Genomic DNA, 11,323 nt, shown 5'->3' with positions numbered 1-11,323 from the left:
AATCATTATATTTTCTATATCTGACACTCAATCCTAAAAGAAATCAGACTCTTAACAACAACAGAAAAATGCATCTCCACATCTTCTTATATAATTAGATAAGAAATTAGTATTAATGTTAATTTATCTTGAAGGCATAAACACATGCCTGTTTAAGTTGTGACTTTTCACAACAGATCAGTGTAGATAATAATAATTAACAAGTAGGAAGGATGTTTTGAAAATATAAATCAGCACATCATTGCTGTTGTTAGCAGTCATCTGTTGATTCCAACTCATGGAAATTCCATGAGTACAGAACTGCTCCATAGGGTTTTCAAATCTGTGACATTTTCAGAAGCAGATAGTAAGACCTTTCCCCTGAGGCATCTCTACACATGCTCAAACCACCAACCTGTAATGTTTAACTGTTTGTGCTATTCAAGGACTCCTCACTAATCCAATATAATCCTAAAGTATTTATATCACACCAGAAAGTTGCTTAGTGTCTGTAATAGATTGAATTGTGAACCTCAAATAAGTGTCTATGCTTATAATTATAATCTCACTTGGGAATGAGTTTTCTGTTCTTTTAATGAGGCAGGATTAGTGTAGGCTGTCTGCTGAATCAATCTCTTACAAGAAATCAAAAGAGAAGATTAGGCAATCAAAGATGGAGGGAAAGATTGATGTCAAGCCACATGGAGATGTGCAAGGAACCAGGAAACAGAAGCTGAAGAGACAAAGACCCTTCACCCAAGCTGACCTAGAGAGAGAAAGAAAGAGAGAGAGAGAGAGAGAGAGAGAGAGAGGAAGAGAGAGAGAGAGAGACTTCCTTTGAGTTGGCTCTCTGCATTTGGACTTCTGGGCTTCTTAACTGTGAGAAAATTTATGTTTGATAAAGCCATGCCTTGTGGTTTTACTGTTATAGCAACACTAATTTCTATCCACTAATTCCAAAATAAATAGAAAACTATTCTTATTTCTATTACCATAAATTAGTTTAGTCAACTCTTGTTGTCGTTATAATGCTGTCGAGTCGGACCCGACTCATAGCAACCCCTCCTTGGGTTTTTGAGGCAGTATCACTATGGAAGTAGATTGCCCCATCTTCCTTCTGAGGAGTGGCTGGTGGGTTTGAACCATCAGCCTTCTGATTAGCAGTCAAGTGCCTTAGGCACTATACTACCAGAGCTCCCAGTCAACTCTTAATACTCATATAAATGGAATCATGCACCACTTTTTTGGGTCTCACTTCTTTTGCTCAACATGATATTTTGGAAACCCACCCAAATATCAGTAGTTCTTTTTTTAAATTCCTGAATAGTATTCCTTTGTATGGGTACTTTACACTTGATTTATTCTCTCTCATATTGAAAAAGATTAGTTGTTTCCAATATTGATTTATTATAAATTCAATGTTCAATGCTGCCATGAACATTGCAAACAAATCTTTTTTTGTAGACTTTTGTGTTTATTTCTTTTGGCTAAATATCTAGAATTGGAATTACCAGTTCATAGGGTAGTGCACGTTTAACTTCATAAGAAACTACAAACTGTCATCCAATGACCTCCATTTTAGATCCCTGTTAAAGTATGAGGATTCTAGTAACTCCACACCATGACAAGCTCTTGGTATTTTTGGTCATTTTAATTTCCTTCATTCCATTGTTTCCTAACTGGTAGTTTTAATTTGTATGTCTCTGAACATTGATAATATTGATACTTTCAAAAGTTTATTGCCTATTCACATATCTTCTTTTGAAAATAATTTTCTGACTTCTCTTCCCCATACCATTTTTATTTGGTAATATTTTCTCTTTTTTTTTTATTATTGCTTGGTTAAACCATATTCTATATTCTGGATATCATTCCTTAGTGAGTTATATAATCAAAAATATATTCTTCCTGTATGAACTTGACTTATAATTTTTTAAAATATGTTTTTTTTAAGGAGCTACAATGGTAATTTTTGTTGAAGCCCAGTTTATCGATAGTTTTTAATAGTTAATATTTTTGATGTCCTCACTAAGAAGTCTTTTCTTACCCTGAGGCCTCAGAGATATTCTCCTATCTTTTTCTGAGAATATTTATGCTTTACTTTATTTATTTTTTCATTCTACAACCTATCATGGAGGAGGGTGTGCATGGTTGGAGGTTGAGTTGAAGTTCACTTTTTTCCCAAAAAATTTATCCTCTTGTATCGTAACAGTTACTGAAAGTACTTTTTCTTTGTATTAAATTTCTTTGCATAGTGGTTGAAAAACAATGAGTCATGGAGGTGTGGATGTTATTTCTGGCTTTTCTTCTCTGTTCCATTGATATTTTGTTTATTTTTATGCCAATATTATAGTATTCTGATAAGTATAACTTTTTAATAAATATTAAAATAAGGTAATACCAGTCCTACAACTTTGTTCTTCATTTTTCTTTTTTAAAGATTGCATGGTATTTTGTAGGCCCTTTACCTTTTCCATATGTATATTATGTACATGTTAGAATTAGATAGCCAATTTCTTCCAGTGAAAAGCCTATTGGAATTTTTATTGAAATAGCATTAACTTTTAGATAAGTTTGGTTAGAATTTAATTTACAGAGCAAATTCATTTTTCATACAACTGTTCATATACATTTTGTTTCATGACATTGACTACAATCCTCATAATGTAACAGCTCTCTCCATACATCTTCCCTCTGATTGCTCTTTCCCTGTGACTTTCTTTCCTATGCATTCCTGCCACTGACCTATCTCCCTGTGCAAATACTCCCTTCTTACCCTCCGTGATGGATTGTTCTAAGGACTGTACCTACCTGATGGAAATGTTCACCTTATATGTCTATTGTTTGACTGGAAGGCATGGAAGCGAGTTCAGTTCCAGGCCTGAAGGGTCACTAGGGGCCTTGGTTTTGGTCTTGGAGGTTTAACCAGTAAGCCTGTTTTTTTTTTTTTTAATAATTTTGAGTTTTGTTCCCCATTTTTCTCCCACTCTGTCCAAGATCTTCCACATAGATCCCTTTCCAAGTGATGGTAGCTGGACATCATTAGTTCTTCTGGTCTTATGGTCATGTAGGCTGGGGTTTGAATGGTCCATTAGTGTCTTGGACTAATTGTTTCCATGAGTCTCATTGGTTTTCTTCATTTTTCTTTGCTCTGGATTAGGAGAGACCAATTTTTGCATCTTAGATGGCCAATTGCAGGCTTATAAGACCCCAGATGATACTCACCAAAGAAAGATTTAGGACAATGTGTTTGCCAATTGAGTTTGATGCTCCCCATGACCGTGGTCCCCAGACAATGGACCCAAAAATTTCTTTCTTTTTTTTAATAGTTTTCAACAATAAAAGTCCTACATGTCTTTTGTTAAATATAGTTACATTGTTCAGCTGATAAGGACATTTATACTTGGGAGAATAATATCTGAAAGTAAGGGACAAAACTAGAAAATTTATCATCTATAAAGAAATTGTTTAGTTAATCATTTTTAATGTTGATTATGTGCAAATCATGTGGTTTTCAGAAAAAAAAGTTACATATATGCATGGCTTCTAGAAGTGCTAACCAGCTTGACATCTTTATTTCTATGGAAACTATTTTCATATTTGATAAAAATGTTGGGTGAATACTAGGCTATCATGTTTGTTCTCTGAGAGAATTAAGAGAACATTTACTCTTAAAATTGTTTTTCATAAATCATAAACATCTCATCAACTGCATTGAACCCCCAAAATCTTTGTTGTCACTATCTCAAGTAAGCAGAATTTTCTCTTTGAACTCCAGTCTGCTTGATCTATCCCTTGTCCTTTACACTGAAAAGAGGACATTGATTCCTGTAAAATGAGAGACTGGATGTATAACCTCACAATGCTGAGATTCAATCATTCTTCCTTATGGATGGAAGCCTTTATCTGAACTGTCTCCATTGATCAAAACAACACACACTTTATGTGAATATATTTTCACTTCTGAATTTATTCACAATTCTCACAAACTAAAAATGTTCTTCAGCCTTTGAAAATCCCAAAAGCAGCATATATACAAATTTTCAGTTGGGACAGAATGACAGAATTATCATCTACCTTAACCTCTGTCTGAATATTTATAGATGATGATACAGTTAGAGAACATGACATTGATTTAACCTAATAAAGTCTTTTAAAAGCCTTACCTTGAACAACAACAAAAAAGTTTAAAAATGAGGAAACTTTCAAATTTCTTTAAATTAGTCCTTAAACTAAGTAAATATCACTTCCATCTTTAAATTTGGTTTGAAACTGTCAAGAAAGATGCTACTTACTAAAACTTATGATAGGAACTTTTGCAATATTCCTAAAATTCCATTAGAATTATTGTATTATAGAATTTTATTACTAATGACTACTAATACAGGCTATGATGGTTCTGGGGACTTAGAAGTTAAAGGTTGTTGTTGTTGTTAGCTGTTGTCAAATTGCCTCCAACTTCTAGTGGTCCTACACACAAAAGAACAAAACATACATCATCCTCACAATCCTTGTTATACTGGAACCCATCATTGCAGCCATTGTTTCAATTCATCTAGTTGAGAGTCTTGTCCTTTTTTTGCAGACCCTCCACTTTTCCAAGCATGATATCCTTTCCCAGGGGATAGCCCTTTCTGAACCCTTGACCAAAGTAGGTGAGACAATGTCTGTCCATTCTCACTTCCAAGGAGCATTCTAATTACACTTCTTCCAGGACACATTTGTTCATTTTTCAAGAAGTACTTGGTGTTTTCCAGTATTCTTCATTAACACCACAATTCAAAGCCATCAACTCTTCCACCTTCTTCCTTATTCATAGTCCACATGCATATGAGGCAACTGAAAATGCCATGGCTTGGCTCTGGCATACCTTAGTCTTCAAAGTGGCATTTCTGCTCCTCAACACTTTGAAGAGGTCTTTTGCCACTGTTTTGCTCAGTACAATAAAACGTCAGATTTATTGATTGCTGCTTGTGTGGGTGTTGACTGTGGATCCAAATGAAATCTTTGACAACTTCAATCTTTTCTCAATTTACAGTGATGTTTCTTATTGGTCCACTTGTGAAGTTTTTTTTTTTTTAACATTGAGGTGTAATCCATACTGCAGACTAGTCTTTAATCTTCATTAGAAAGTGCTTCAAATCATTTACACTTTTCTCAAGCGAGGTTTTGTCATCTTCATATCCAAGGTTATTAATGAGCCTTCTTTCAATCCTGATGCTACATTCCTCTTCATATAATCCAGATTCTTGGATTATTAGCTCAGCATACAGATTGAACAAGTATGTTTAAAGGATACAACCTTGATGTACACCCTTCCTGATTTTAATCCATACAGTATCTCTTTGTCCTGATAAAACCACAGCCTCTTGGTGCATGTATAGGTTCCTCATGAGCACAATTGTTGTTAGGTGCCATTGAGTTGTGTCCAACTCTTAGCGACCCTATGCATAGCAGAATGAAACACCTCTGGGTCTCGCATCAGCTCCATGATCCTTGCAATACTTGAGCCCATTATCACAGCCACTGTGCCAATCCATCTCATTGAGGGCCTTCCCCTCTTTTATTGATGTTCCACCTTACTAAGCATGACATCCTTCTCCAGAGAATGGTCCCTTCTAACAATATGACCAAAGTAGGTGAGACAAAGTCTGGCCATTCTCACTTCCAAGAAGCATTCCGGCTGCACTTCCTCCAGAACTGATCTGTTAATTCTTTTAGCGGTCCACGGTACTGTCATCATTCTTCATCAGCACCACAACTCAAAAGCATCAATTCTTCTTTGGTTTTCCTTATTCATTGTCCAGCACTCACATGCATATGAGGTGATTGAAAATATCATGGCTTGTGTCAGGTGCACCTTAGTCCTCAAGGAGACATCCTTGCTCTTCAGCATTTGAAAGAAGTCCATTGCAGCCAACTTGCCCAGTGCTATATATCATCTAATGTCCTGATTGCTGCTTCCATTGTCATTGATTGTAGAATCAAGCAATGTGAAGTCTTTGACAACTTCACTCTTTTCTCCATTTATCGTGATGCTGTTTATGGGTCCAGTTGTGAGGATTTTTGTTTTCTTTATACTGAGATGTAATCCATACTGCAGAGTGTATTCTTCAATCTTCATCAGTAAGTGGCTCAAGTCATTCTCACTTTCAGCAAGCAAAGTTGTGTCATCAACGTATTGTAGGTTGTTAATAATTCTTCCTCCAATCCTGATGCCATGTCCAGCTTTTTGGATTATTTGTTCAGCATACAAGTTGAATAAGTGTGGAGAAAGGATACAACCCTGACACACTCCTTTCTTGATTTTAAACCATGCAGTGTCTCCTTGTTTTGTTCAAATAATAGCTTCCTGGTCAATGTACAGGTTCCTCATGAGCACAGTCAAGTGTTCTGGAATTCCCATTCCTCTCAATGTCATCCACAATTTGTTATTATCTATACAATCAAATGCTTTTGCATAATCAATGAAACACAAGTAAACATCTTTCTGGTATTTTTTGCTTTGAACCAGAATCCTTCAGACAGCAGCTATAATATCCCTTGTTCCATGTCCTCTTTTGATTCCAGCTTGCAACTCTGGAAGTTCTCTGTCAATATACTGCTGCAATCATCTTTGAATTATCTTCGGTAAGATCTTACTTGCGTGAGATATTAATGATATTGTTCGATAATTTCCACATTTTGTGGGATCACATTTCTATGGAATAGGTAGAAATACGGATCTTTTCCAGTCAGTTGTCCAAGTAGCTGTTTTCCAAATCTCTTCACCTAACTGATTGAGTGCCTCCAGTAGTTCATCTGTTTGTTGAAACATCTTAATGGGTATTCCGTCAATTCCTGGAGCCTTGTTTTTCACCAGTTCCTTCAGGGGAGCTTTGACTTTTTCCTTCAGTACCAATGATTCTTGAACATATGCCACCTCCTGAAATGGATGAAGATTGACCAGTTCTTTTGTTACAGTGACTCTGTGTATTCCTTCCATTTTCTTTTGATTTTTCCTGCATCATTCAATATTTTGCCGATAGAATATTTCAATATTGCAACTTGAGGCTTTAATTTTTTCCTCATTTTTTTTCAGCTTGAGAAATGCCGAGTTTGTTCTTCCCTGTTGGTTTTCTAACCCCAGGTGTCTGCACATTTCATTATAGTAATTGGCTTTGTCTGCTCAAGCTGCTACTTGAAATCTTCAGTTCAGCTCTTTTATCTTGTCATTTCTTCCATTTGCTTTAGTTACTCTCTGCTCAAGGGCAAGTTTCAGAATCTCTTCTGTCATCCATTTTGGTCTTTTTATCTTTTCTCGTCTTTTTAGTGACCTCTTGCTTTCTTCATGAATGATGTTCTTGATGTCATCCCACAATTCTCCTGGTTTTTGGTCATTGGTGTTCAATGCATCAAACTTATTCTTAGATGGTATCTAAATTCAGGAGGGATATATATTCAAGGTCATATTTTGACTTTTGTTGACTTGTTTTAACTATCTTTAGCTTCAAGTTGAATTTGCACATGAGCACTTGATGGTCTGTTCCTTAATCAGCTCCTGGTCTGGTTTTGCTGAATAAATTGACCTTTCCATCACCTCTTACCACAGATGTAGTCACTCTTATCCCTGTGTATTCCATCTGGCAAAGTCCACATGTATAGTCACAGTTTGTGTTGTTGAAAAAAGGTATTTGCAATGAATAATTCATTCGTCTTGTAAAATTCTATCAAGCGATTTCCAGCATCATTTCTGTTACCAAGGCCAAATTTTCCAACTACCAGTGATTCTTCTTTGTTTCCAACTTTTGCATTTTAGTCACCAGTGACAATTAACAAATCCTGATTGCATGTTTGGTCAATTTCAGACTACAGAAGTTGATAAAAATCTTCAATTTCCTCACCTTTTGCTTTGGAAGTTGGTGCATAAATTTGAATAATAGTTGTATTAACTGGTCTTCCTTGTAGGTGTATGGATATTATCCTATCACTGACAGCACTGTACTTCAGGACAGATATTGAAACATCCTTTGTGATGATGAATGCCACACCATTCCTCTTCAAATTGTCATTTCCGGCATAGTAGAATCCATGGTGGTCTGATTCAAAAAGGCCAAAGCCAGTCCATTTCATCTCACTAATGCCTAGGATATCAATCCTAATGTGTCCCATTTCATTTTTGACACCTTCCAATTTTCCTACATTCATGCTTTGTACATTCCATGTTCTGATTATTAATGGACGTTTGCAGCTGTTTCTCACTATGAGTCATGTCACATCAGCATATGGAGGTCTCGAGAGCTTTACCTTATCCATATCATTAAGGCTGCTTCTACTCTGATGATGCAGCTCTTTCCTGTTCCAAGTTTGAGAGACTTCCGGCCTAAGTGGCTTATCACCCTGCACTGTATCAGACAATGTTTCCAGGCTATTTGTAAAGTTGCCCAGTAATAGATCAGACAGTGTTTCTCTACTATTCATAACGTTTTCCCTGGCCAATTCTTTGAGATATGGATGGCCTTCTCCTTCTTCCTAATGTGTCTCAGTCTGTAAGCTGTTGAATTTTGTGCACCATATGCAACCCTGCTGGATTTGTGACAGTGGTGGCACGGCCTCAAGCCTCACAACAACACACCACCACAGTAGGACAAAGTGACAGACAAGTTTGTCTCTCTTAGCTGCTCAAGACCTCTCCACCCTCCCCACCCTCTCCTTACATAGAGCCATGCCTTTTTCTTGTTCTTTGGGAGGGCTGTGGCCTGTGTCCCTGGTCTTACCTGGATCTCTGCCTCTGCTTACTTGCTCTGTCCTGGTCTCCCATCTGGCTTTTTCTCTGCTTTCCTGCCACTTGGTAGGGGCACGGCCTGGGACCCCAGCCTTACCTGCATCCCTGCCTCTGCTCTCTTGCTCTGGATATGGATCTCTTCCAGTCAATAGGACAATTAGCTGTATTCCAAATTACTTGCTATAGACCAGTAACTGCCTCCAGTATTGCATCCATTTTTTGAAACTTTTTTTTTCTCCCAATTCCTTCAGTGCAGCTTGTACTTCCTCCTTCAATAGTATTGGTTCTTGATCATATGCCATCTCCTGAAATAGTTACATTGAACATTTATTTCTGATACAGTGGCTCTCTGTATTTCTTCCATCTTCTTTGGATGTTTTCTGCATCATTTAATGTTTTTTTTTCCTATAGAATCTTTAATTATTGCAACTTGAGGCTTGATTTTTTTATTCTGTTCTTTCAGTTTGAGAAATTCCAAGTGCATTCTTCCCTTTTGGTTCTCTAACTCCAGTTCTTTGCTCAATTCATTATAATAACTGACTTTGTCTTCCAGAGCTCTGTTTTTAAATCTGTCCTGCTACTTTGCTTTTCATTTCTTCCATTTGCTTTAGCTACTCTCCATTCAAAAGCAAATTTCAGAGTCTACTCTGACATGCATTTTGGTCTTTTCTTCCTTTACTGTCTTTTAAATGACTTTTGCTTTCTTCATAGATGATGTTCTTGATGTCATCCCACAATTAGTCTTGCCATTGGTGTTCAATGTGTCAAACCTATTCTTTAGATGGTCTCTAATTCAGGAGGAATATAATCAAGTCATATTTTATCTCTCATGGACATTTTTAAATTTTATTCAGCTTCAACTTGAACTTACATAAAAGTGATTGATGGTCTGTTCCATTGTCAGCTTATTTTGGCTGAAGATACTTAGTTCTCCAATGCCTCTTTCCACAGTTATACTCAGTCTTATTTCTGTGTATTCCATATGGTAAGCTCCAAGTGTATAGCCACCATTTAGCTTGTTGAAAACAGGTATTTGCAATGAATAAATCACTCATCTTGTAAAATGTTATCATGTAATCTCCACTATCATTTGCATCTCCACGGCTGTGTTTTCCAGCTCTCAATAATTGATCTTTGCTTCTAACTTTGCATTCCACTGACCAGTAATAAACAATACATATTGATTGCAAGTTTGATCATATCAGAATGCAGAAGGTGGTAAAAGTCTTCAATTTCTTCATCTTTGGCTTTAGTGATTGGTGTGTAAATTTGAATAATAGTATTACTGCTCTTCCTTTGAGGTATATAGATATTACCCTATCATTGACAGCATTGTACTCCAGGATATATTTTGAAACACTTTTTGTTACAATGAATGTGACAACATTCCTTTTCAATTTGTCATTCCTGGTATAGTAGATCATATAGCTTTCTGATTCAAAATGGCCAAAACCAGACCTTTTCAGCTCACTAATGTCTAGGATATTGATCTTTAAGCATTCAATTTCATTTTTGCAGCTTTCACTTTTACTAGATTCATACTTCATATATTCTTTGTTCTTATTATTAAAGGATGTTTTTCAGCTGTTTCTCCCATGTTAAGTTGTTCTCTATCAGCAAAAGGAGATGCCAAAAGCTTTAATACATCCAAGTCACTAAAGTTGACTCTTCTTTGAGGAGTCAGCTCTTCTCCAGTTGTGTTTTGAGTGCCTTCCAACCTGAGGAGCTTATCTTCTGGTAGTATATCAAACAATGTTTCATAGCTATTCATAAATATATCCAGATATAGTTCCGGTAAGATGGCAGACTAGGCAGAAAGACTGCACAGACCCTCTTCAACAAAGAGAAGGGAAAATAATTAACACAGATACAGAAGATAATCCTGGACCCCTGAGCCTTGAAGGGAAGGTTATAGAAGTGGACTAAACCCCAACTAGCAGAATAATTTTCATGAAAATACCAAAAAAGGAGACAGATGGAGCTGTGGTCTGGCAGTGATCCTGAGTGATCCTGACGGCATGGCACAGACAGCTTTGAGAGTGCTGAGTGGCAGTAGGACCTAAGAATTAACCTAAAAATCAGCCCTGCTAGCCAAGGACTGCAAGGAGAACTTCTCCGGTGGCTGGGGAATAAATGGAGAAGGTGAAGAGAAAGGCGGGCTGAGTTGTGGACTTTCGCCTGTCTGGAATGCAGTGACATTTTGAATGTTCACAAGCACTTGATCATTTTGAATATTTAAAGAGACAGTGCTCTTGTAGATTCCAGGGGCTTAAGAACAGGTTCTGCTTGCCAGCAACCCCAAGCACACTCTGGACCTGCAAGACCAAAAAGTTGCAACATGCCTCTTATTACTCTTACACCCAACACACGCTTGGTGAATGGAGGTATGGCCATCCCCCACTCCCACCTAACTTCTGGGCCCACAGGGACTCCATCGCAGTCTGTGTGCTCAGATGGAGCCTGGGTACATTGCCCTGTCCTCCAATGATTTTTTTTCTCTTTATTATTTATTTTTCTCTATCTTTTTTCTGGTGATTAGTTTGCTTGTATTTGTCTGTTTTAAAACAACTATTATTATTA

Source organism: Orycteropus afer, unplaced genomic scaffold, assembly GCF_000298275.1.
Source record: "Orycteropus afer afer isolate SDZICR_OR568_19922 unplaced genomic scaffold, OryAfe1.0 scaffold00332, whole genome shotgun sequence".
Classification (NCBI taxonomy): Eukaryota; Metazoa; Chordata; class Mammalia; order Tubulidentata; family Orycteropodidae; genus Orycteropus; species Orycteropus afer.
Note: the sequence above shows the minus strand (reverse complement) of the source record.